The 24,250-nt window shown below is 46.2% G+C and overlaps 1 long non-coding RNA gene across 8 annotated transcripts in view; it reads right to left on the bottom strand.

Moving 5' to 3' along the window:
- Positions 1-18,157, bottom strand: part of LOC116643950 — an 89,779-nt gene extending 71,622 nt beyond the window's left edge. For all 8 annotated transcript variants that reach the window (XR_004301670.1, XR_004301671.1, XR_004301669.1 and 5 more), the window contains exons 1-3: positions 17,904-18,157; positions 17,628-17,702; positions 17,356-17,474 (exon numbers count right to left, since the gene is read on the bottom strand). This is a non-coding gene — a long non-coding RNA (uncharacterized LOC116643950). The remainder of the gene's footprint in view (positions 1-17,355; positions 17,475-17,627; positions 17,703-17,903) is intronic.
- Positions 18,158-24,250: the final 6,093 nt, after the last annotated feature.

Here is a 24,250-nt window from a genome sequence, read left to right as displayed (position 1 = left end):
GATAAGGAAACATTTGCATTTTGTCAGGAGTATTCATCATTGCATGGTTTGCAATAGTAAACACTAAAAAATGGTAACAACCCAAATGTCAATATATGGGAAGTCAATGAATAAATTATGGCACATCCACATTGAGGAATACCATGCAGCCATTTTAAAAGTATATGTACACACATGAAAAATTCCAAGGAATATTATTAAATGAAAAAGACAGCAAAATGCCCTGAATATATGAAAATATGTTTATACGAAACAAAAGCATAGATATATGTTTATATACATACAAATGAAGAAAAATGGCCTCTAGGAAAAGGAATAGGATTGAGAATAGAGGAAGGTAATGAGAAGTTTAATACATTGTTACATAGTCTTTGATTGAGTCCTTTATAAGATAAAACATTCATGTTTAATTTTTAAATGAATTATCTCCACAAAATAAAATCAAGAAGCCTTTAGGCTAAAAAACAGATATCTAAGACAAAGGTAATTGTCCTACTCTATACTCTAGGCCGTGTATGTCAACATAGTCTGACACTGAATGCTGAGCCCCAACCACAAGGCTTTGCACAAACTGAATCAAATCCAGAAGATGATAATCAGGATGCTGAAAGATCTGGACTATCATAATAGCTGAATATCAACATTTAAATAATGAGAATGCTTAGCCAGGAAAAGAGAATATAGTTCTAAAGAACATGATTTTTTTTTTTTTTTAAAGGACATGATAGTTCTTTTGAAATATGGAATTTATTCTGTGTGGAATTAGACCAAACGGTGGAAGTTATAAAAAGAAAAATCTAAGTTCCATATTAAAAAAAGAACTTTATTCATAAAAATATAAAGATTTAAAAGAAAGATTCATTCTATTATTTGGAAAATTAGTATAGTTTTTAAAATTCAAAGAATACCTAGTTGACAAGAGTGCCTGGAAACAACCATTCTCATTTATGACTAATCATCCTTCAGACTGGCTGTTCCCAATTATACTTTTTAAAGTATAAACATATCCATAGAATGTGCACACAATGATATAACTTTATTCATTCTGCAATTATGTATTGGGCATCTACTATGTGCGAGGCATTGTGTTATGCACTGAAATACTGTGTGCTAGGTACTGAACAAGACAGCTGCCTGGTCCTTGCCCTTAAGATGCTTAGAAGTCAAACACTGCTTTTGCTGCTCAAGTCAATAGCGTGCCCCTCTAAGCCTTTGGTGTTGAGTTATATTATTAAAGTATGCAATTTTAATTTTGTTTATCACTATCTGCCAAAACAAACTTTATTTTCCATAACTTAAAATTTATATATTTACATTTATATATAAAATACATATTTATATCTATAATAGTTTATTGTGCACAGTTAATTCCACTGTTTGGGCTGCAATAAAATTGATTTTGAAATTTTTAAAAAATATGCCAATGCAGATTCTTCAATTATTCCCCTTACACAGATATCTTTGTTTTAACAAATATGTTTAGCACCTTTTAGGGAGCAGAAAGGTAATTCAAATGTATTCTTATTTAAAAGATCATTTGGGACTAATAAATGAATGCAGTAAATTTTCAAGATACAAAATTAATATACATAAATCTGTTGCACTTCTATACACTAATAATGAACTATCAGAAGGACAAATTTGCATCAAAAAGAATAAAATACCCAGGAATAAATTTAACCAAGGAGTGAAAGACTTATACTCTGGAAACTATAAGACAATGATGAAAGAAGATGACACAAATAAACAGAAAGATTTCCATGCACATGAATTGAAACAATTAATTTTGTTAAAATGTTCATACAACCCAGGGCACCTAGTTGGCTCAGTTGGAAGAGCATGCAACTCTTGATCTCGGGATTGTGGGTTTAAGCCCCATGTTGGGTATAGAGATTACTAAAGAAAAATAAACCAACTTTATAAGAAATGTTCATACTACCCAAAGCAATCTAGAGATTCCATACAATCACTATCAGAGTAATGGCATTTTTCACAGAATTAGAACAAATAATCTTAAATTTGTATGGAACCACAAAAGACCCCCAAGAGATAAAGCAATATTGAGAAAGAAGAACATAGCTGGAGGTGTCACACGCCCTGATTTCAAACTATACTACAAAGCTAAAATAATCCAAACAGTACGGTACTGATACAAAAACAGACACAAAAGTCAATGAAATAGACTACAGAATCCAAAAATAATCCCACACTTACATGGTTGATTAATCTTCAACAAAGGAGGCAAGAATATATGATGGGGAAAGACAGTCTCTTCAATAAAAGGTGTTGGGAAAACTGGACAACTACATGCCAAAGAACTATAGTGGACCACTTTCTTATACTATATACAAAACAAACGAACAAACAAAAATACCTAATGGATTAAAGACTTAAATGTCAGACCTAAAACCATAAAACTCTTAGAAGAAAACATAGGCAGTAAGCTCTTTGACATCAGCCTTGGCATACTTTTTTGGACCTATCTCCACAGGAAAGGAAGACAAAGGCAAAAATAAACAAATGAGACTACATTAAACTAAAAAGCTTTTGAACAGTGAAGGAAACCATCAACAAAACGAAAAGGCAACCTACTGCAAGGGAGAAGATATTTGCAAATGATATAACAGGTAATGGGTTAATATCCAAACTATATAAAGAACTTATGTACTGAATATCAGAAAAACAAAACAATCCAATTAAAAAATGGACAGAGGACCTGAATAGACATTTGTCCAAAGAAGACATACAGACGGCTAACATACCCATGAAACAATGATCAACATCACTCATCATTAGGGAAATGCAAATCAAAACCACACTGAGCTATCATGTCACACTTGTCAGAATGGCTAGTATCAAGAAGACAAGAAATAATATGTGTTGGTGAGGATGCAGAGAAAGGGCACCCTCATGCACTGTTGGTGGGAATATAAAATGGTGCAAGCACTACAGAAAACAGCATGAAGTTTCATTAAAAAATTAAAAATAGGGCTATCATAAAATCCAGCCATTCCACTTATGGGTATTTATCTGAAGAAATGAAAATATGAATTCAGTGGATATATAAATACTAACTTAAATGGATATATGAACCCCTATGTTCATTGCAGCATTGTGTAGAATAGCCAAGGTATGGAAGCAGCCTAAGTGTCCATTGATGGATGAATGGATTAAGAAGATTTTATACACACACACACACACACACACACACACACACAATGGACTATTACTCAGCCATATAAAAAGAATGAATTCTTGCCTTGTGACAATATGGATAGATCTGGAGGGTATTACGCTAAGTGTAATAAGTCAGACAGAGAAAGACAAATACTGTATGATTTCACTTATAAGTGGAATCTAAAAACAAAACAAAACAAAGGAACGAACAAAACAAAATAGAAACAGACTCACAGATACTGAGAATAATCCAGTGGTTGCCAGAGAGGAGGGGGTAAGGGGAGGGTGAAATAGGGGAAGGGGATTCAAAGGTACAAACTTCCAGCTATAAAGTGAATAAGTCACGGGATGTAATGTACAGCATAGGGCAGAGAGTTAATAATATTGTAACAACCTTGTATGGTGACAGGTGGTAGCTAGATTTATGGTGTTGGTCACTTCATAATGTGTATAGATGTTGAATAACTATATTGAATACCTGAAACTAATCCAATATTGCATGTCAACAACACTTCAATTTTAGAAAGATTATTTGGTGCAGCCTTTGTCCAGAATCGGGAACCCTCCAGACCGTGGCACAAATAGGCCCCCTCCTCTGTTTTCACTTTCACATTAATGGCAGCCATAAGGATTCCAAAAAGTGGATGCTCTTTCAAAGAAAACTACAGAAAGAGGGCCCTCAGCCCAGCCCCAGTGGAAGCAGCTCACTCCACCATCATAAGGCTCTAACAGAGGAAAAACCTTCTCTGTTCTGACCCGTCTGTCCCCAAGAACCTCAAGAACAGCTTGAGCCCTCCCTCCTCCACCTCTACTTTTCCAGGCGCTTGAAGTCAGCAGTCTGGCCTTGAGTCTTCCCTCTACATAAACTCTTCTATAGCTCCTCCTTCAAGTTGCATGTTTCCAACCCTTAATCTCAAGGTTGCTTCTTTGAGACTGCTTATGCATTCAGAGTAGACTTTATGGGTCTTTCCCAAAATCCTTCTTCAACCTAGTGCCCCTTTTAACCATCCTCACTCTAGATAATAAATCGCTGTGCCCAGTAAGTAAATACATAATCAATTTTCTTAACCCCTATGGGAAGTCCAATAGTGCCACCATGTTTGTGGGTTGAGGCAGATGCATCATGGGAATTGCCCCACAAGCAAATACCATGGTCCTGGCTATCCCAGAGAAATTAAGGAGGGATCATCTTGACTTCTGGGGCTGGTCATGTGGATTACACAGAACACCTTAGAAGCACAGTGCCTCGCACCACAGCCCCTAACAATGTTAGCCCTCAAAATTGTTATTAAAGGCTCACATGAAGGTTCTTATTGCTGAGGACAGTGATTGCTGGCCAGTGTTCTTGCTGACCCAGTTCTCAGTGAATCATTGTCTCTTCAGGACTCTAATGCATGGGCCAAGAAATATCCAAGCCACCCCACATGCCACTTGACCAATCATAACTCCCTCTGATTGACCAGCACTTTGCACTTCTCCCACTTCACAGATATCTCTCAGCGACTCCTAGGTGCTCTGTGAAGCAGGCAGCATTGTCTCTATGTGACACAGAAGACCCAGCAAAACAGAAATCTACCCAAGGATATGTGATGATCTGCAAAGAGCCAAACGTGGAAGGACCCCTCCCTGGCTCCGTTCATGTCTTGTGAGTATGTCATGAATATAATACTGTTCACTGGGGACTCAGGAAAGAATGGGGCAGCTACCTATTCCAGGGCTGATAAGACCTTCTTAAGGTAAATAGGACCTGCTCTGGGCACCATCTCACAAAGCCAGGCATCAAGGCATCACCACAGACCAAGTCCATTGCCAGGCTGGTTCTGCCAAGAAACATGCAGCTCAACTACACTTGACTCTCAAAATAAATACTTTAAGTAAGAACAGATGCCGTCAGCTTGGCCCAGAGCCATCAGTGGTACCAATGGCTTGTACAAAGCTCTTGGAGCACAGGGAACACAGCAGGAGGCCCTTGGAAAGTGCCAGGTCAGGCTTTCGGTTCCTCCACAGCACACTCCCTGGGTGGAGGTGAAAATTCTGCCCAAGAGGACACATTTCAGGAGAAAAGAGGCTGTGGTACGGCATGGAGAACTCCAGCCAAGGTGAAAAACTGCTTCTCATTCCAGTTCTGTAGCTCCCAGCAAATCCCTCTGGCTCTGGGATTCAGTTTTCTGTAAATGAAGGTTGTAGTAAGGTTCCAGGAGCCTACTGAATTGTAAAGAGCTGTCCAGGTTTGGGGGGGTGGTGGTGATAGAAGTCTGAGACAACCCCGGAGTGTCCTCTGTTGCCATCATCAGGCATGAGGGAGAACCAAAAGGGGACTCTCCAAGTGGCCAGGGCCTAAGGACTGGGACAAGTGAAGGTCAATGACAGAATCAGGACTTCCCTCCTTATTTCCAAACAGAAGCTTCCAGAATACAAGGTTCAAATTTTCTCTGTCTGCTTTACCTTCTTCTCCTTTCTTCCTTCCTTCCCTCAATCCTTCTAACTTCCTTCTTTCCTTCTTTTTACTATATGGCTCAAGCCATTGACAATTCCTCTCCATTCCTGAAACAGAATATGCTTTCTCTCTCTCATCTCAGGACCTTTGTACCTACCATGCCCTCTCTCCAGACCGCTCTTGCCATACCTCCTTGTCTTCCAGGTCTCCATTTGGATATCACTTCCTCTGGGCTGGTTGAGGGGTCCCTCTGCTAAGTTCTCACAGCAGGGACTTCTTATCCATCAGCCTCTCTTAAAGCGGGGACTTGGAAAGTGTGCAGAGTGAATGAATAAGAAAATGTTTCTCAAGGACACAGAGCAGATGGATGAGGCCCAGGTCCTTAGTCTACAAATCCAGTGTTCATTCATTCACTCATTCCTTCTTCGAATTATTTACTTGAGTACCTTTAACAAACCAGGTACTCTGTCAAATGCTGGGCATCCAGTGGGGAAAAAGACAAGCCCTCCATTCTCAGGGAGTTTGCATTGTAGAAGGAAGGGACGGGAAATAAGACAGTAAGAAAAATAATCTGAGAGTGACAAGTGAGTGTTACATGGAAAATTAAAATAAGCTAATGTGATAGAGTTTGACCAGGTAGGTACTTTAGATTGGATAGATGAGGAAGGCCTCTCTAGAGAGCAAATGACCACACATACAAAAAAGCCAGCCTTGTGAGTGTCAGTGGGAAGAGTATTCCAAGGGTGGGACAGCTTGTGCAAGGGCCTTTCAAGGGAGGTTAGACCAAAAGAAAGGTCAATATGATGGAACATAATGGGTGAACGGGAGCATGTTTGAGATAAGGCTGGTAAAATAGGAAGAGCTAGTGTGTGTGGGGCCTCGCACACCATGATCAGGAGGTCCTATTTTAGCCAAGGAGAGTGGGGTCTATTGGAGAGTTTTAAATTGGGAGTGATGTGGTATAATTTATGTTTTTAAAAAGTTAGCCCAACCACCGTGTAGAGATGGTTGGAAGGGGTGGGGACAAGAGTAGAAGGGGGGTGACCAGTTAGAAGGCTGCTGTGTTAGTCCAAGAGGTAATGTTGGCTTGAGCCAAGATGGTCATAGGGATGAAGGAGACAAGTAGATGGGCCCATACTGGAAGGTAGAATTATTTGGACTTGTTCATGTTTAGAAAGTAGAACTGATAGAAAGTGCTCATGGATTGGGTATGGAAATAAGATGAAAAGGGAACTCAAGGAAACTGGGTGGCTGGAAGTATCCTGCACTATGAGGGGGGACAGGAGGCTGGAGAAGGCTTAGAACAGATGATCAGGATTTGTTAGGCCCTATGCATTTTTAGATCCCTATGACACATCTACAGGGAAGTGTCACTTAGCAGGTGGCTACACAAGACTGAAGTTTTGGGGAGAGAGCTGGCTTGGGCATGCAGATGTGGGGATCATCAGTTTTAGGTGACATTTCACGTTATGGGTCTGGATGAGATTACCTGGAGAGAGAGAACATGTAGGGAGAAGATAGAGCGCAGGACAGAGCACTGGGTCCTCCAACATCGGTAGATCTACAAAAGAGGAGGAGCCAGCCAGCAAAGAGACCAAGAAGGAATGGCGAGAGAGGTAGGAGGAAAACCAAGGCAGTGTGGGGCCCAGATGCCAAAAGAAGGGAGGTGCACGTTGTCTTCCTTTTGTAACTCTGCTTTGCTGCTGCCTACTCAGCACCTTCCTAGATCCCCCCCAGGTCCTCCTGAACCCTATAAAGCTAACTCCCTGCCCCTCGGATCAGCTGTTTTCCACCGTGCCACATCCACCCCATAGCAGCTCCTCCCTGTCTCCTCGAGCATCTGGCACTAAATGACTCCGTGGCCCTTGCCAGGTCCTTGCCCCTCCAGTTCCCCTTTCCACCTTGGACAAATGAGGAGGCTGGAGGTGGCAATCTCTTGCTGACAGCCCTCCCCGTGCCAACATGACTTCAGGCTCCACCTCTCCCTCCCCGCACCAAGGGCTCTCCAGCACTGGGCTTTGCTTTGGCTCAGAGCTCAAGCTCTCTTCTTGGTAGGCCTTTCTTTCTCCCCCCACACCCCCCCTCCCCAGAGACAGTGGAGCCGTGGTCTCTGAAGACAATCCCAGTGATCCAGGAGGGGCTGCTTAGAGCTTAACTCATAGGTGGGGCACAGCTGAAGGCCATGAAAAGCCACTTGGAAAGAAACCCAGAGGAGTGTTAGGGGCACACAGCGGCCTTGGACCCAGGGTCGCCATGTGGGTTGTCCAAGATGTGTCCTGCTCAAGAATGTCCAGCTACAGGGGTGCTCTGCTCCCCAAAGTAGGGCACCCACAGGACTACATCTGTGTTTGCCCAGAGGGGTGACCCCACTTTGGACTTGTCCCCTGTATTTCTTGTTCCTGACACTCGAATTCTCTGAGCTCAGTGCCTGGTTTCTTTAGGCCCACTGTCAGATGTCTCTGGGACTGTCACCCATTATCACAAGCCATTTGTGTTATTTAGACACATTGCCCAATGCCTGGGCTGAACTCCTGATGTCTCTGGGTCTGCCCCACATTTCTTTAGGTTTGCTGTCTGGATTACTTAAGCCCATTGTGTCACATCTCTAGGCCTGCTGCCAGATTGCCCAAAGCCCCAGGAACTTGGGCTGCTGCTGGAAATCAGGGCTACCTGGCACATGAACACTGCTCTATGGGGTTGCTGTCAGGCAGGAGACCGAATGCCCCCACCTCTGGCCTCCGTGATGACCACGGGGATTAGGCCAAGGGCTCAGCCACGCTGTGAAAGGAGTGCTTGTAGGGTTTGTTTCCCTCCATGATACCGCCAAGGCCAAATCCCCCAGAGACAGATTCATGGACCCGTTTTGCTTATTTTTATTTTTATTTTTTTGTTAATCCATATTTAATAGGGAGCCGCGCGTGTAGCGGCCCGTGCCTGGGTCCGGGAGCTCAGCACTGGCAGGGCGAGCAGGCAAGGAGTGGCCGGCAGCAGGGGTGGGAGCAGGCCAAGAAAAACCCCCAGGCCTCAGGCGGTGGCAGGACGGTTGCCCAGGCGGCCTGCTCACCGAAACCTGGCCTCAGAGTGCCTGGGGACCGGCCTGGCCTGCCGCCGGCAGCGGCTGCTCGGGCCCTTTGCAGAGAGCCAGGGAGACAAAACAGAGCCTGGTTTTAAAAGAGACACAAAGTGGTCTCTTCAAAGAGCCCTGCAGCAATCTGGGCCAGTGCAGACCCATGTTCTCAGGCAGGGAAGGGGCCTCGAGGAGCATCACGTGCGGCATCCCTCCTGCGCACGAATGCTGGGCTCGGACAGAGTAACGAATAATGCAGCGTGCACCAGCAGCCCCCTTACCTGCCAGGCACTGGGCTGTGCGGAGGGCTTTGCACAGACCACGACGGCTCACGTGCTCAAGAATGCCACGGAGGAACCGCGATAGTCTCCATTTTACAGACGAGAAACCAAGGTTCGCACACCCACCAGAATCGCTAACGTGTTAAAAACGGATAATATTAGGCACCAGTGAGCAAGCAGAGCCACTGGGACTCTCGTCCATCGCGGCGGGCAGGCCAAGTGGTACTGCCACGGTGGAAGATCCCTTGGCGGTTTCCCATGACGTTACACATACACGAGCCACAGGGCCCAGCAAGCTCGCGCCCAGGTGTTTACCCCGGGGAAATGAAACCTGCGGGTAAATGTTTACAGCAGCTTTATTCACAATCACCCAAAACTGGAAACAACTCAAATGCCCTTCAACTGAGGAACGGATAAACAAGCTAGTTCTTCAATGCCACAGAATATTACTCAGCAATAAAAAGGAACGTACTATTCCTCCAGGAAAAACATGGATGAGTCTCAAATGCATTTTGCCAAGTGAAAGAAAACTGGAATCAAGTGGTCACAGACTGTGTACTCCATCTGTGTGACATTCTCATGAAGGAAAAAACCACAGGGACAGAAAACAGATCCCCGGCTGCAGGGGTGGGGGCTGGGGGGTAGCAGGGATTGAGTACAGAGGGGCACAGGTGAATTTTTGGAGGGCTTTGGAAATGTTCTTTACGTGGTTTCTTGATCGTGGTGGTGGTTCCACCATCGCATATGTTAGTAAAAATTGCAGAACTGTACACTAAAAGGGGTGAAGATTATTCCACGCAAATTAAACCTTAATTTTTTTTAATGGAAAAACAAAACAGAACAGAGGTTGAAGGAGATCAAGTAGCTTTCGCAAAGGCAACCAGCCAGGAAGTGGCAAAGTCAAGTTTCAAACCCAGCTTTTTAACCACTGTGCTGGAGACCATCTGATCCAAGCCTTATTCACCAAGAGACCCAGGTGCCTCGGGATATTTAGGGAATGGCAGCTTCTGGGGACTTGGCTTTTTTTTTTTTTTAATTAATTGAAGGATAATCTCCAAATCATCTGTCTTTGAACCTCTCCTGCTGCAAAATGTTTTTGTCGTCTGAAAATCCTGTCACGCCTTACTCCTCTGGCCACTAACTCTGTTCGCACGTGAGCATCGTACAAAGACATGTCCCCATAGTTGGGGGACCTGGTCACCTTCCTTTATCTGTCACTATTTGCTGTGTCAACTTGGATATGTCATCACTCCTTCTAGGCCCCAGTTTCCTTATCTCTGAGATGAGGATCATCTCACCCAGCTCTAGATGAAATGGGAAGATGAAATGAGAATCATAAAACCCACAGCTTTACATCTTCATGATCTAATTCAACTGCTTTACGTTATCTCAGGGCACTGGCTCATTCTGCCCGTGCTACTGCTAACAGTCAGGGCTTCCTGGGTACTTACAACGTGCTACGCAATTTATAGACGTCTCATCCTGCTGTCAGGCCCTGACGCGATACCACCTCACGATAGGAGAGGAAATTGAGGCACTTGGAAATGAAGTCATTGACCAGGATCCCACAGCTGAAAGGAGTCCAGCCAGGACTGAGCCCGGGCACCCCCATCTCAACTTGCCACTGCCATCCGCAGAGTTAAGAATTGGTAGCTATGCGCCTTGTCCCTTATGTAAGCGGAGCACCTTCTATGGAGCTTTCCCCAAAGGGACTTGAGATGCCAAAATGGGTTTTTGTCCCATCTGGAAGGGCCAGCAAAGCCACGGAGCTCAGCTGTCCTCCTGTCGGACACCTGACCTTTCCACCATTCCACGGGGCAAGGGTGCGGGAGGACAGCGGCGAGCGGCCGGGGGTCATTTGGCACTGGGAGGGAGATGAGAGAGAGAGAAGCCACTTTTGTGGGAGGGTGAACAAGTGTCAGCGCTCGCTCTACTCAATCCGGGCGTTTCATTCCGGCTCATTGTTCCTCATTATCAGAGCTAACTATGTTCCGGCGAAGGGCGAACATGTTCCTAAATTTATGTCTCTGTGTGCGACCACGACAATGCGTGTTTTGTGTGCTTCTCCCTGAAAAACTCCTCTTGTGACACGGGCGACCCAGCTTGGACTTGGTCTTTCATGTGCATTACCCACTCCGACTGGCCCCTGCTGGCAGATTTTTCTTAAAGTCTAAAATGAGGGGCTAACCTTCTCTTCTCAGCTTTTTCTTCTCCGCTACCTATAATCTTGATTTGACTCACACAAAAGTGACTCAGTGGGAAACCCACTCAAGAAGGCTTTGACAGGGAACAATGGATGGGCACCTCTACAGAGGCCGGCCCGCCGCGTTGAGAGAGGGAAAATGGATTAAAGTTTAAAGATGTCATGTATGTTAACCGATCAGTATCGGTTTTATGTATTTTGTCAAAGAGACGGCAGTGAAGCCGGGCCTAGGAGGGTGAGGGGGTGCGAAGGAGGGAGAGGTGGCCCCCGTACACTTTGGCCAAAGGCCTCACCAGAGATAACGAGCCCAAGGAGCTGGAGTGTTTGAAAGGTAATAATAACAATAATAAAGAAGAAAGGGCTGAGAGGAGATTGTCGTGGGATTGTTGTGTGTGTCAGCTTTGTCCTCCCACAATGGCCCAGGGCCAGGAGCCAGGCAGTCATCGGGGCAGCAGAGCGGCTCCTTCAGAAAGCGGACGCTGTTCATTCAGCCCTAACGGCTTTCTTCCAGGATAATGCTCCGTGGGCTCCCCTGGAGCCGGCAGAAGCCCAAGGGAGTCATGGGTGAGGCGGGAGAGAGGCGGCTGAAAGGAACGGCCCCCCGCGGGCTATCGCTACCGCCCGGCCCGGCACCGAGCACAGAAGCAAGCCGGCGGCAAGCCGGCATGGGGCCTCGGCCCTGACCTCGCTTCTTATTCTGGGAGGAGGTTACCCACAATGCCCTGCTCCCCTGACAGGAAGTCCAGAGAATGGATTTGGCCTCTGGAACGTCTCTTCGGTATCCCTGAAGGGAAGTGGAATCCCCCACTCTGATGTCTTTGGACCTCTAAATACTTTTCCTTTCACATGAACCTCCCTTTGTGAGAGTTGCCAGAATTTTTGCAAGTGGTGAACAGGCTGAAAAGTGAGGATCTTCGAGTCTTCTTTCTGAAGCGGTCCAGACTCAGGCGGGACAAGCCCAACTTCCTTGGAAGAGGTGATGCCCGGCAAAGAAGCATTCGCGGGCTGGCTACTTCCCATTCACGCTCGGGACTCAGAGGACGGCCAGTGGGGGCGGCCATCTTGGCCGGGCCTGCAGCGCGGATGTCCTCTAACTGGGACACCAGAGAGGAGCAAGGGCAAGGCGTCGAGCTGGTTTGAGGAGCTCCCGTGGACTCCTACTGGCCCACGGTTTAAAGGTAGGAGTACACCGAATCCAGCTCATCCTGGCCTGTGAGAGCTGATTGTTACATTTCCAATAATTCTGGAAGCCAGTTTTTTTGTTTTGGGTTGTTTTTCCACTTGAACAACACGAATTTATTTTCTCACAGTTCTGGAGGCTGGAAATCCAAGATCAAGATACCAGCAGGGTTAGTGACCCCTGAGGCTTCTCAGCCTGTGCTCCTCACACGGTCATCCTTCCGTGTGCCGCAAGCTGGTTTTTAAAAGCTATGTAAACTTACAACCAAATAAATTATATTAACAGCAAAGGTGAGAAACATCCAAAACTCATCACTTATTTTACTATTATCTACGCTTCTGAGGTCACGTATGTCTATTAGATCTATATGTTAGAAATACTGTACTAATGGCATGCTTATGAGCATCTCTCCCCAATTCTATATACAATGGGGTCGCATTGATAGATAGAAATTGGCTCTAGTCGAATATTTACACCATAGCAATTGGAAAATGCTACAAGTCAGGGCTTTCCCCCACACAGTGCACTGGCCGGGGAATGGTCTGGCCTAACCCCTTGGTCAGTGGACCAAGCCACTTTCCCTCTCAAACAAGGGAGAAGAGAGGGGATGGCGACTTGCTTTGAAGATAAACAGTATAAAAGTATGAGAGCTTCTGAGTGTCCTGACCCCATATTCACGCACACATTCACTCATCCTTTTTTCCTCTTTCTTTCTAGAAGAAAATATGGTGTTAGGAAAAAAATCATTTCCAACGCTAAGACAATGTGAACTCCTCCAACTCTAAGACAATATGAACAATCTGATCTAATGTCTGCCTTTAATCGGGATAATTCAAGACCAGAAAGTTGACCCTCCTGCTTGCTCAGAAATGGGGACCAGGAGGGACAAATTCCTGGCTCTGGGACATCACCTCCCTTTGGGACTCACACAGCCTATCTCTCTGAAGCTGTGAGCCCTTCTGTGAGGTGTCTGCATTTGAATAGGAGTCTGAGAGGCTGACCGCATTCGCATGGGGAGGGGGGAGGCATAATAAAAGATTCTCATGGGGGATGTCAGGTGTTGGGAGTGCGCTGCAAATTTGAGTCATCTGATGACCTTCCAAAAATACATCATTCAGGCAACTGCTTCTCCCTCCTAGAAGGCTACACTTGGTCAGGTCTTTCTCTCTTCTGCCCCAGACAGCAGAAATAATAGCTAAGGTTCATGGAATAGACCCCCAAGTGCCAAACACTGGCCCAGAGCACTTTAATCTCATCTGAGCCTCCCAGAAGTAGGCAGTGTCTTAGTCCCATTTTGCAGCCAAGAAAACCAAGGCTTAGAGCGGTTCCTTCCCTTGGCCACCCTGCCCTGCCAGGAAGCCCCAGCGAGGGCCCAGACCCAGGCTGGCTGGCATCAGAGTTCTTCCTAATCACGATGCTTGGTAGTTCCCAGGAAAGGGTCCTTTTTGACCCAACGGTCCCACCCACCTGCCCCTACTACCCAGGTCTGGTCAGTGGAAAACAGGAAAATGGCAGGGAGGCGGGGTGAGGGACGAGACCGAGGAGGCCAGAAGTGGGGGAAAATGTAAGTGCACAGGGGACGTGGCTATTACCCATCTGCCTTTACTGGGCATTCCCCCGGCCCTCACTACCTAGGAGCTTACAAGGGCATACACTCTCTTAGGTGAGGCTCACTCAGTCCAGTTCCAGAGTGCCCCTCTTCTCCTGATACACTGGGCCAGGTACCCACATCAAATTCTTTCAGATCGTTTCTTTTTTCTTTTTTTTTTTTTTAAAGATTTTATTTATTTATTCATGAGAGACAGAGAGAGAGAGATGCAGAGGGAGAAGCAGCCTCCCAAGGAGCAGAGAGCCCGATGCGGGACTCGATCCCAGGACCCTGGGATCATGACCTGAGCCGAAGGCAGATGCTTAACCATCTGAGCCACCCAGGCGCCCCAGATCATTTCTTTTTTTAAAGATGTATTTATTTATTTGAGAGAGAGCAAGAGCGAGCACGAGTGGGAGGGGCAAAAGGAAAGAGAATCCCAAACAGACTCCATGCTGAGCACGCAGCCTGACACCGGGCTCAATCTCAGGACCCCGAGATCATGACCTGAGCCGAAATCAGGAGTCGGACGCTTAACCAACTGTGCCACCCAGGTGCCCCAAATTCTTTCAGATCTTAAGGGGAAGAGGCATGAGCCTGAGACCCTGGGCACCGGGAGCTGTCCAGCGCTCTGTGGTCACACCTACCCCCCCTCCCTACCCACCCCCAAACAGGAGAGCATCACCAGGCAGACCACGACACAACAATGGGGATCTAGCACACCTATTTTTTCCTAAGGGCTTCACCATCTACAAGACACTTTCAAAGTCAGTTTCTCATTTGCTCTTTGTGATTGTGTGAGGCCGACATGTGTGAGGATGCCTTTTGCAGCAAGGAAAAGTTAATTCAAATGCCTCTGGGGTTTGGCCCAGGCCACTCAGCCCAGCTGGGTACAAAACCTAATCTCTGGACTCACTGTCCAGTGCTCATTTTGCTGCAAGAGCGACATGCAACCTTCCCACCCTGCCCCATCCCCCAGGAGGCCTAGTTTCTAAGCAGCAGATGATATCAATTGGTCTCTGGAAATGTGTCAACCACTGAGACCAGAAGACAAGTGCCAAGAAGAGAGAAATACTTGAAATTCCTGTTAAGGAACAATGCTGGGTTTGACCTGAATAACACCAGGGAATAAGGAGAAAATAATCATGTCAGACATTACATAATCCGGGAAGACACAGACTGAAGCTGGAGCTGGGAGGAAGGCCATGGGCGAGATTTCCAAGGGGGCACCTTTCCCCGTGGGAGGAAGAGGGGAGTGGGGAGGGCCGCTGACACCCACTGACCCAGCTGTTGCCACCCGCCGGGCACGGGGCAGTATTAGGGCAGACCCTTGCACAACAGCCCCACGCCCTGGGGGTCATGACCCACGGTCTGCGGACGGGAGAACTGAGGCACTGAGCACTTCATCCTCCCGAAGCAGTGCTGAGATGCACTGGCTCTTCCTCCAATGGGGAGCAGGCTGAGTGGGGCAGTGTGGCGTTCGCGGATAGCCGAAAAGTGGAAACAACCCCAAAGCCCATTAACCGGTGGATGGAGGGGAAAATGCTGTGGAGCATGCCCTGGAAGGCGTGCCACACAAGGCTCAAGAGGACAGAACTTCGGATACACGCTGTGACAGGGACGGGCCTCAGAAACAGTATGCTAAGCCTCATTCTCCATGGGATGACCTAACCCCGAGGGCGAGAAAACCGGTTCTTGGGGGCAAAAAAAAAAAGATTCAGATTAACAATGGTTTGTTCAACCAATCTCCAAAGTTCAACTCTCCCCAACAAAATCGTCTTCCTTAGTATAGAATTCTGTCTTTGGGGAGACTTTTCACGACCTTGAATTCTTCCCCTTGGGGAACGTGTGGATGACACTGGAAGGAGGAGGACTCCCCCGTGCCAAGTGGGAGAAGCCGGACACCAGAGGCCGGCCAATGTAGGATTCCATGGCTGTGACATGAGAAGAAAGGTGCGTCTAGAGAGAGAGAGAGAGAGAGAGAGCGCGAGAGCGAGCGAACACATCGATGAGTGGTTGCCTGGGGCTGGGCGTGGGAACAGGGAATGACTGCGCGGGGAAAAGAGGGACCTTTGTGGGGTGATGAAAATGTTCTAAAATTGAATTGTGGTCATGGTTGCACAACTCTGTAAATTTCCTCAAAGTCACTGAATTGTACACTTAAAACAAGTGAGTTCCCGGGTACTTAAATGATGTTTCAGAGGAGCTATTTTTATAAGGAGGAAGAGCGCAGGCTTGGGGATGTGAGAGGCCTGGCTCGGGTTCCGGCTCCCCCCACTCTCCCGGCCCCCGTGCTTGGGTCCCTCCTGGCCTCGGTGTGCTCGGCTGTGAAATGGAACCACGGCCAGAGCTTCGGGAGGCCTCCCGCACGGTGACCTGAGGCTCTGGGGGAGGCGGCTTCCAGCACTACACTTGAGAGACACAGAATCCCTTCTCCCCTTTCCGACCTGGGGTGAATAGAACACCTCCTGGAGCGGCCTTCCGTGACCCTGTGACCCTCCCGAGTTACCGTTACCGCCCGGCCTGTGCCTGGGTTTGGTTCCCCGCAGCACTTACTGAATCTCAAGTGGCCCTTTTGTTTACTGGCTCATTGTCTGCCTCCACACCCTCCCCTGGAATGTTCGCTCCGGGCGGGCGGGCGGCAGGGACTGAATCCACACCATCCCACTTAGAAGGGCGCCCTGCCCTGGCACAAAAACGGATGTAAACCTGTTAGCTATGGTTATTATCACTAGGGCTTGAATGCCCAATGAACACAGGCACATGAGCTACGTTTGTTCATCCCCAAATGACACGTTTCTGGAGACTTCTTTCACTCAGAAAGACTTCTCAGGTGTGTGAAAGGGTGAAGGATTCTGGAAAAATTTTGCTTTAATTATATTGATTCACTGGCCCTGCATGCCTGCCGGAGTGATGCTTATCGTGGGGACCTCGGGGGCTCCTGAGACGACTGAGAACACATGCAGGGGCTTGTCGCTATTCAAGCACATACCTTGGCTTTGGGGTGACGGCCGTTAGGGCTTACTGGAATCTCAGTGGGGACCACAACCGAAATAGGGCCATGATTCTCTGATGCCCCATGTGAAATGAATACTCGGAAAGCACGGAGCCCGTGCGCCTTCTCATCTCCCTCCTCCACCCCCCAAACTAACACCATCGGAAAGCTCTAGGCTTAATGGAGAACCTCAGACCAGGGGGTGATGAGGAATCTTCAAGAAACTGCAAACAGACCAGCTTGAGACAGGAGCCAGGAAGATGGAAGCAGGAAGGCATCAGGCCTCACTCGACATCTGTTCTGGAATAGTCCCTTGTGAAATTAGAAGCTGGGCGGGGCACGCATAAAGCAAGCAGCAAAGAAAAACAAACAAACAAACAGACTTGGCTCCCTGCCCGCCCCCCCCCGAGCCAGGGCCGCCACCTACCTGGAGGTCGTGTGAAGACGAGCGCACAGCCCAGGGTGGGGGGCCGGCAAGCCTGAGAGCAGGGCTTTGGGGGTTGCACGCTGAGGCTGTGTGAGCAACAGGCTTCTACGGGTGGTTTTCTAGAGAGAGAGAGAGAGAGAGAGAGAATTGTGTGTGTGTGTGTGTGTGTGTGCGCCCGAGAGAGAGAGAGAGAGAGAGAGAGAGAGAGAGAGAGAGAGAGAAGAGAGAGAAGAGAAAGATCAGCTCTCGACTACAGACCAGAACATACTTACACATCCGCTATGAAAACAGGGTGTCCGCCGACCGGGGCCCAGGAAACCAGCTGCTATTCTCCGAATATTGTGGCCCTTAAAGAATAAAAACAAGGAGGGAGAGGCCCAGGGAACGAGCTAATTACACCCAGCAAGTGACAAATCACTTGGAAAACATAAATACGTTTTCAAGGACACTCCTCCACTAACGAAGCTAAAGTGTTTTTCTTTCAAACCCCAGCAAGAAAATCCAAGGGATGAAACAAACTTCGCTTATTTTAGTTTCTACTCAATTACCTGTTAATGGAAAAAATCTGGCACCGACCCTAATGAGGCGGGCATGAGCTCACCGGCGCGGGGTCGGTGCTGTCCGGGAAGGCTGCAACAAGCCGGGCATTTATCTGCCTCTCTATAACCCTTTTCAAACTCGCTGTCAGGGAGCCCACACTGAGCAGGCCCGAGAGGAAGGACTTGGAACCTGCTCCAGGCCTCGGAGGCCCTCTGGGAAAAGGAAAATTGTTGTTGGCAAGTCTGCCTGGCTCCAGAAATTGATCCAGTGCCCCCCCCCACTTGTCCAAGCAGCATCAGACAGAGCTAAGAATTTTGTTATAATTAAATAGAGTGCTGATTGGTTGCTGGAGGTGGTCTTGAAACTGGTGTTTAAAAGCAGAGAACAACGGTTACTATTCATAGGAAAAGCCCAGAGTCTTAAAAATCCATCTGTTTCATTCCCAAATTTAGGCCAAAAAAATGCTCACTTGCTGTCTTTAAAAATACCACCTGCTTTGTGATGTTGTATAATGTGCCATTATATAAGGTGGAGGGGGGCGGAGGGGAGGGCAGGGTGGGAGGATGCAGCAGGGTGGACCCAGCCCCTTTCTGACAACAGAGGCGGTCTGCAGAGGCCAGGCCATCTCCTCCCAAGGCCAAGCCCTCCTCCTCAGAGGCCCCACATGGGCCTTGAGGAGAGAGAGAGAGAGAGAGAGAGAGAGAGAGAGAGAGAGGAGACTGACTTAACCAGCATCACCGCCGCAAGCTGCACTCAGGAGCCCCCCAATGCTGGGCCCTGGCAATTACAGACATCTACCCTCCACCCACCTGGCCTCTAGGGTCCAACATCTGGGGGTTGCACGCAGGCCTGGTTGGGGCTGTGATCTCACACCACTGCTCACCACAGCTGTGGTACCAGGCGAGGTCATGGCTCCTGGAACCAAGGGAGGAGAAGCATCCAGGCCCCCTCAGCCCTGCTGGCAGGATCCCTTAGTTACCCTCCTGCCACACACCACCCTAACCCCAGGGTCTGGAAGCCACAGGACACAAGGGTCCCCATGGGACAGCCCTGTTTCTCCCAAGTGGGCAGATGTCCCAGTCCAGCCTAGTCCTAACAGCTTCTCCCTAACCTCACAGAAATGTCAGGGCTCAGTTTCTCCTGAAGATTCTCATTCACAGGTTAAGTGAAGAGAATTGGCTCTGTCGTCACAGGCCAAATTTGAGCCACTTTTCAGCTGACCGATGCTGGACACATTACTTAGCTCCTTCCCATGACAATGGAAATAGGGAAACTTCCATCAGAGTGCTTGGGTGCAGCACAAATAAAACAGTACATGCTGTGCTAGACGCTTGGGAGCCTAGTATGGTGCCTGGCACGTTGGAGGTGCCCACATACAGCTGGCCGCCCACTCTGTTCCTCCATCACAGTGGGGTCACAAACCCGGACACTGACCCAAGATTGGGAACAAACCTCAGGGCTGGCAGCAGGATAACGATTCCCCACATTGAAGCCAGCCAGTAGAGAATTCAAGGCAGCTGGTGTTACTAGAAAGATCCTGGTCTAGACTGGGAGAAATCATGGCATCTAGCCTGGATCCTGCCAGCACCTTGCTGTATGGCTTCAGGTATAAAGAATGGGGCCCCTTCTCTAGGCTTCACTTTCCTGGGTCCGGTCCTTCTTCCAGCCCTTAGAGACAAAGCAGTCTGACTCTATTTAGAGCAGCTGTTCTTGCCTACAAAGCCCTCCTGGAATTCCTATCCAGAAGGATAGAACTTACATGCCTACACACCTACCTCTTGGGAATTCTGATGCCCCCAGGGAGGATGGAGGCTAAACAAGGAACCCTCCACACCCTGACATCAAAAGTAGGCTCTAATTTCACTAACATGACCATGATTTCCCATTTACACGCCCCCTGGCCCCCCATCAATCCTTGCACCCTGAAAAGTAAGTATAGATACCAGAGTGGTTTCTAGGAGGGTATTCTCTGAAAAGCTATTAATAGGAATTTAATGTGGCTTATAATTTATCCTTAGAGGCCATTCCAGAAGTCCTACTCCATCCACTCTCTTCACTGTGAATTTCCTTCCATACTTGATCTCATAAGGCTAACAGGAATCTCGGTGAGGAGGTAAGCAGTGCAGAGCTTGTCTTAAGTTGTAACTACCACTACCTTTAGAATCCAGAGGAAGTTAGCCCTGCTTAACCTCAATTCTTCATAATTCCATAAATCAAGTTAATAGGGGGCATTAAAATTTTTTTTCAAAAGGCTTGTTTCATGACTTTTAGCCATGGTGACTTTGTCCTCGGGCCCCATGCTATAGACCACATGGTAACCATAGCTACAGTCTTTTATCACCTGCTCCATGCAAGACACACAACCAAGAGGGCTTTTGTCCCCCTCGCCCATCCAATATCATTTGCAGCATTTCAGTGCAATGGAGAATATATCATCTATGAGAAAAATCCAGAGGAATCTTGAGGGCACTGCATGAGAACTACCCTTCTATGGGATGAAAGACACAATTTATCCATTCTACTATTGACAGACAATTAGGTTGTATCCAGCTTTTGGCCATTATGGATGAAGCTGCTATGGTCATCTACCAAAGTTAAACATATGCTATTTGGATATTCTTTTTTGTCAATGACCTATTCCCAGTTTTTTTGCTTTGTTTTCACTCACTTTCAAGTGATTAAGTTTTCTTTTCTTGTGATTTGTTATACTTCTGGATATTAGTCCTTTGACAGATAAATGTGTTGCAAATATTATCTAGACTGTGGCTTGCCTCTTTACTCTTGAAATGAATTCCTAAGAAACACTCTCAACAACCAAAGACTAGAAAAGGATTTTCTTAATTTGATATCATGTATCTACAAAAACTTACAGCTTGCTACTATACTTAATGGTGAAACAGGGAATGTGTTGAGTTCAGAAGAAAGACAAGGAATCCTGATATCACCACTCTTATTCAACATTCTATTGGAGGCTCTTGCCAGCACACACACACACACACAAAAAGCAAGTGAGAGAGTATACGGATAGGAAAGGGAAAAATAAAGTTGAATAAAGTTGACAGTATTTGCAGATAATATAATTGTGTGAATAGAAAAATCTAAAAGGAGCTATAGCTAATCTGCTAGAATTTATATGTGAATTTAGCAAGGCTGTTGAATAAAAAGGTCAATATACAAAAGTCAAACATAATTCTATATACTAGCAAGAATCAATTAGAACACAGAAATTGAAAAATACTACTTACGGTAATTTCAAAAAACATCAAATATCTAGGAGAAAATTTAATGAAAGACGTGCAAAACCTCTATCATAGAACTATGAAACATTTGTTATGGGCTGAATTGCATCCCCCCCACCCCTAAATAGGTAATTAAAGTTAAAGGAGGTCATATGGGTGGGCATTGTTATTGTTATGGCAGACCTAGCAAACTAATATAATATTGTTGAGTGAAATTAAGAAATACACAAATAAATGAAAGGATAGACCATGTTCATGGATTAGAAGACTCAATATTGTTAAGATGTCAGTTCTCCCCAAATTATTACAACAGATTCATCACAATCATAATAAAAAGTCTAGCAGTCTGTGTGTTGGTGTATGTGCATATGGAAATTCACAAGCCAATACTAAAATTTATATGGCAATGCAAAGGGCCAGGAAGTCATAATAATCTTGGAAAACAAAACTGAAGGACTTAAATGCTACATAGCAAGACTTATTACAACGACACAGTAATTAAAACAGTGTGGTATTGGTACCAAGGTAGAAAAAGATTGGTGGCATAGTGTCAAGAAACAGATCCACAATCATACATCATTTGGATTATATGAGGTCAACCAGATGTACATATAGAAAAAAATGAACTTTGACTCCAGCCTCATATCATACACCAAAATCAATTGCAGGAAGATTACAGACCTCAATGTGAAAGGTAAAACAATAAAGCCTCTAAAAGAAAAAAGAGGAGAATATGTTCATAAATTTGGAGTGATAAAATATTTTTTTAAAGATTTTATTTATTTGAGAGAGAGAGTGTGTGTACATGAGCAGGGGGTTGGGGGGAGGAGCAGAGGGAGAAGCAGGCTCCTTGCTGAGCAGGGAGCCTGACACAGGGTTCTATCCCAGGACTCTGAGCTCATGACCTGAGCCGAAAGCAGATGCTTAACCCACTGAGCCACCCAGGGGCCCCTGGAGTGATAAAATATTACTTAAGTGGGATTTAAATGAACTAACCATAAAATAAAAGGTTGATAAAGTAGGCCTGATTAAAATGGAAAACTTTTGCTCATCAAAAGACATTCTTAAAGAAAGTTTCATTTAGTCATTAACAATATTTATTCAGCACTTACCAGGTATCAGACTCGCTCTGTGGATAGAGTGGGAAGCAAAGAGACACCATTCCAGAAGCTTAACTTCTAGAGCAGGAGTTGGAAGACTTTTTCTATGAAAAGCAAAATAGTAAATATTTTAGGGCTTAGAGGCCACAGACCATCTCTGTGGCAAGTAATTCTTCTTCTCCTTTTTGTCCTTCTCCCCCTTCTTTTGCAACTCTTGAAAAAATGTAAAATTGTTCCTCACAGCTCTTCAAAAACAGGTCACAGGACTGGTTTGGCCTGCAGGCAATAATTTGGCAATCCCTGGTCCAGAGAGAAAGGAAGAAAAACAAATAGGCAAATAACTTCATATATGTGTGTGTGACATATGTAAGGAAGTGTTCCAAGGACAATAACAGGGTGTTCTGATAAAGAAAAAAAGGGAAAGTACGGAAGACATAAGTTAGATCGTTAGTGCTCATCCATACCTGGATGCCTCTCAACATTTCTCCGCCTCTTCTGTAGCTAGGTTGATCTCACACCTGAGTTCTACTCAATAGACTATGGGCAGAAGTGATGTTCATCACTTACGTGTCTATTAAATGTGCTGGCGATCTTCTTTCTCTCCCTCTTCCACGGGGGCTGGGAGATGTCTCTGAAATGGCTGACAAGTAAACCTTTACTGTGTTAAGCTATTGATATTTTAGGGTTTGTTTGTTATTATAGCATAGTCTAGCCTAATCTGGCTAATTCAGGAGATTTCATGGAAGCTAAAATATAAGGGGCAAAGCAATAGCTCCTGATTTTTTTGGTTTTTCTATTGAGTTTCATTTTATGTTTTTAAAATGTTGGCCTTGATCCCACTAAATTGATTTTCTAACTTATCAATGGCTTGCAACCCACAATCTCAGAAACGTATATATGATATTATAATACATACACTTCTAATTTTCTTCCAATTCTAGGACTCTATGTATTTTAGCACACAGTCCAAAATAGCTCACTCCATGTAATTATCAACAGTCTTTATTGTTATTATATGCACAGAAACCAGAATGAGAAAAAAACAGAAACAAAAAAACTCCTGCACACAGACGGGGAGAGAAAACACCTGGCGGTCTCATTGCAAAAGTCTTTCACAAGGTCCATGAATCAAATGAGCTCCACCCTCTGTCTCTCTCCAGCTACCCAGATGGTCTATGTCTTCACAAGGAGCAGGAAAGCACGGTATTCAGCAATGCAGGACCCTGAGCCAGGCTCCTAGGATTCAGATCCTAGGCTCACTGTTCCCCAGATTCGGGCCTTTGAGGAAGCCACTTAACCTCCCTGGCCTCACTCTCTACATTTGTAAAATGAACATAAAAGCAATCTCTATCCCACGAGGATTAAATGAGAAACACAGGTGGAGTTCCTAGCACATCTTCTCGTCCTTATCCTTGTATAAGGCCACTTTCTAGATGAGCAGCGTGTCCAGGCCTTGGGAATGTTGGTGGCCCCTTTCCTTACGGATTCTGTCCTGTAAGACAGTACAGGACTCAGCTCAGAGGGAAAAACGGACACCAAGCTTACTTTACCCAGCCTTGTGTGCCAGAGCCTAGAACAGTACCTGGTGCAAATGGGTGCTCAAGGATTAGTTGTTGAATGAACCAATGAATCAATGGGCTTACTCACAGCTCAATCAAGTGTACTCACTTGAGTACACTTAAAAAATTCCCGAAGTCCAGAGTCAGAATTTGCCAATGCTGCCCATCAGACCCAGGCCAGGATTCAGGCAGGCCTCTGCCATCGCCACACGCCTGGGAATGCTGGACCAGATCTGAAAAGGGAGATGAAGAAGCCAACGACAGATGGGAGTCCTTTAGAAGGTCAAATCCGTGGCCCTGTGTCTTAGTGATTCCCAGCCCTGGCTTCTGGCACTTGCCTTGAGCTACCATTCACAGGAGACTTTTCGGCTCTTCCTTTGTTTCTTTCCAAAGGGCTTTAATTAAAAACACATTTCCATACCACAAAAAGCACTCCAGCTACAGCTGTGGCTCCCCA

This window comes from Phoca vitulina, unplaced genomic scaffold, assembly GCF_004348235.1.
Source record: "Phoca vitulina isolate PV1807 unplaced genomic scaffold, GSC_HSeal_1.0 scaffold28, whole genome shotgun sequence".
NCBI lineage: Eukaryota > Metazoa > Chordata > Mammalia > Carnivora > Phocidae > Phoca > Phoca vitulina.
This window is presented reverse-complemented; position numbering and strand designations above follow the sequence as displayed.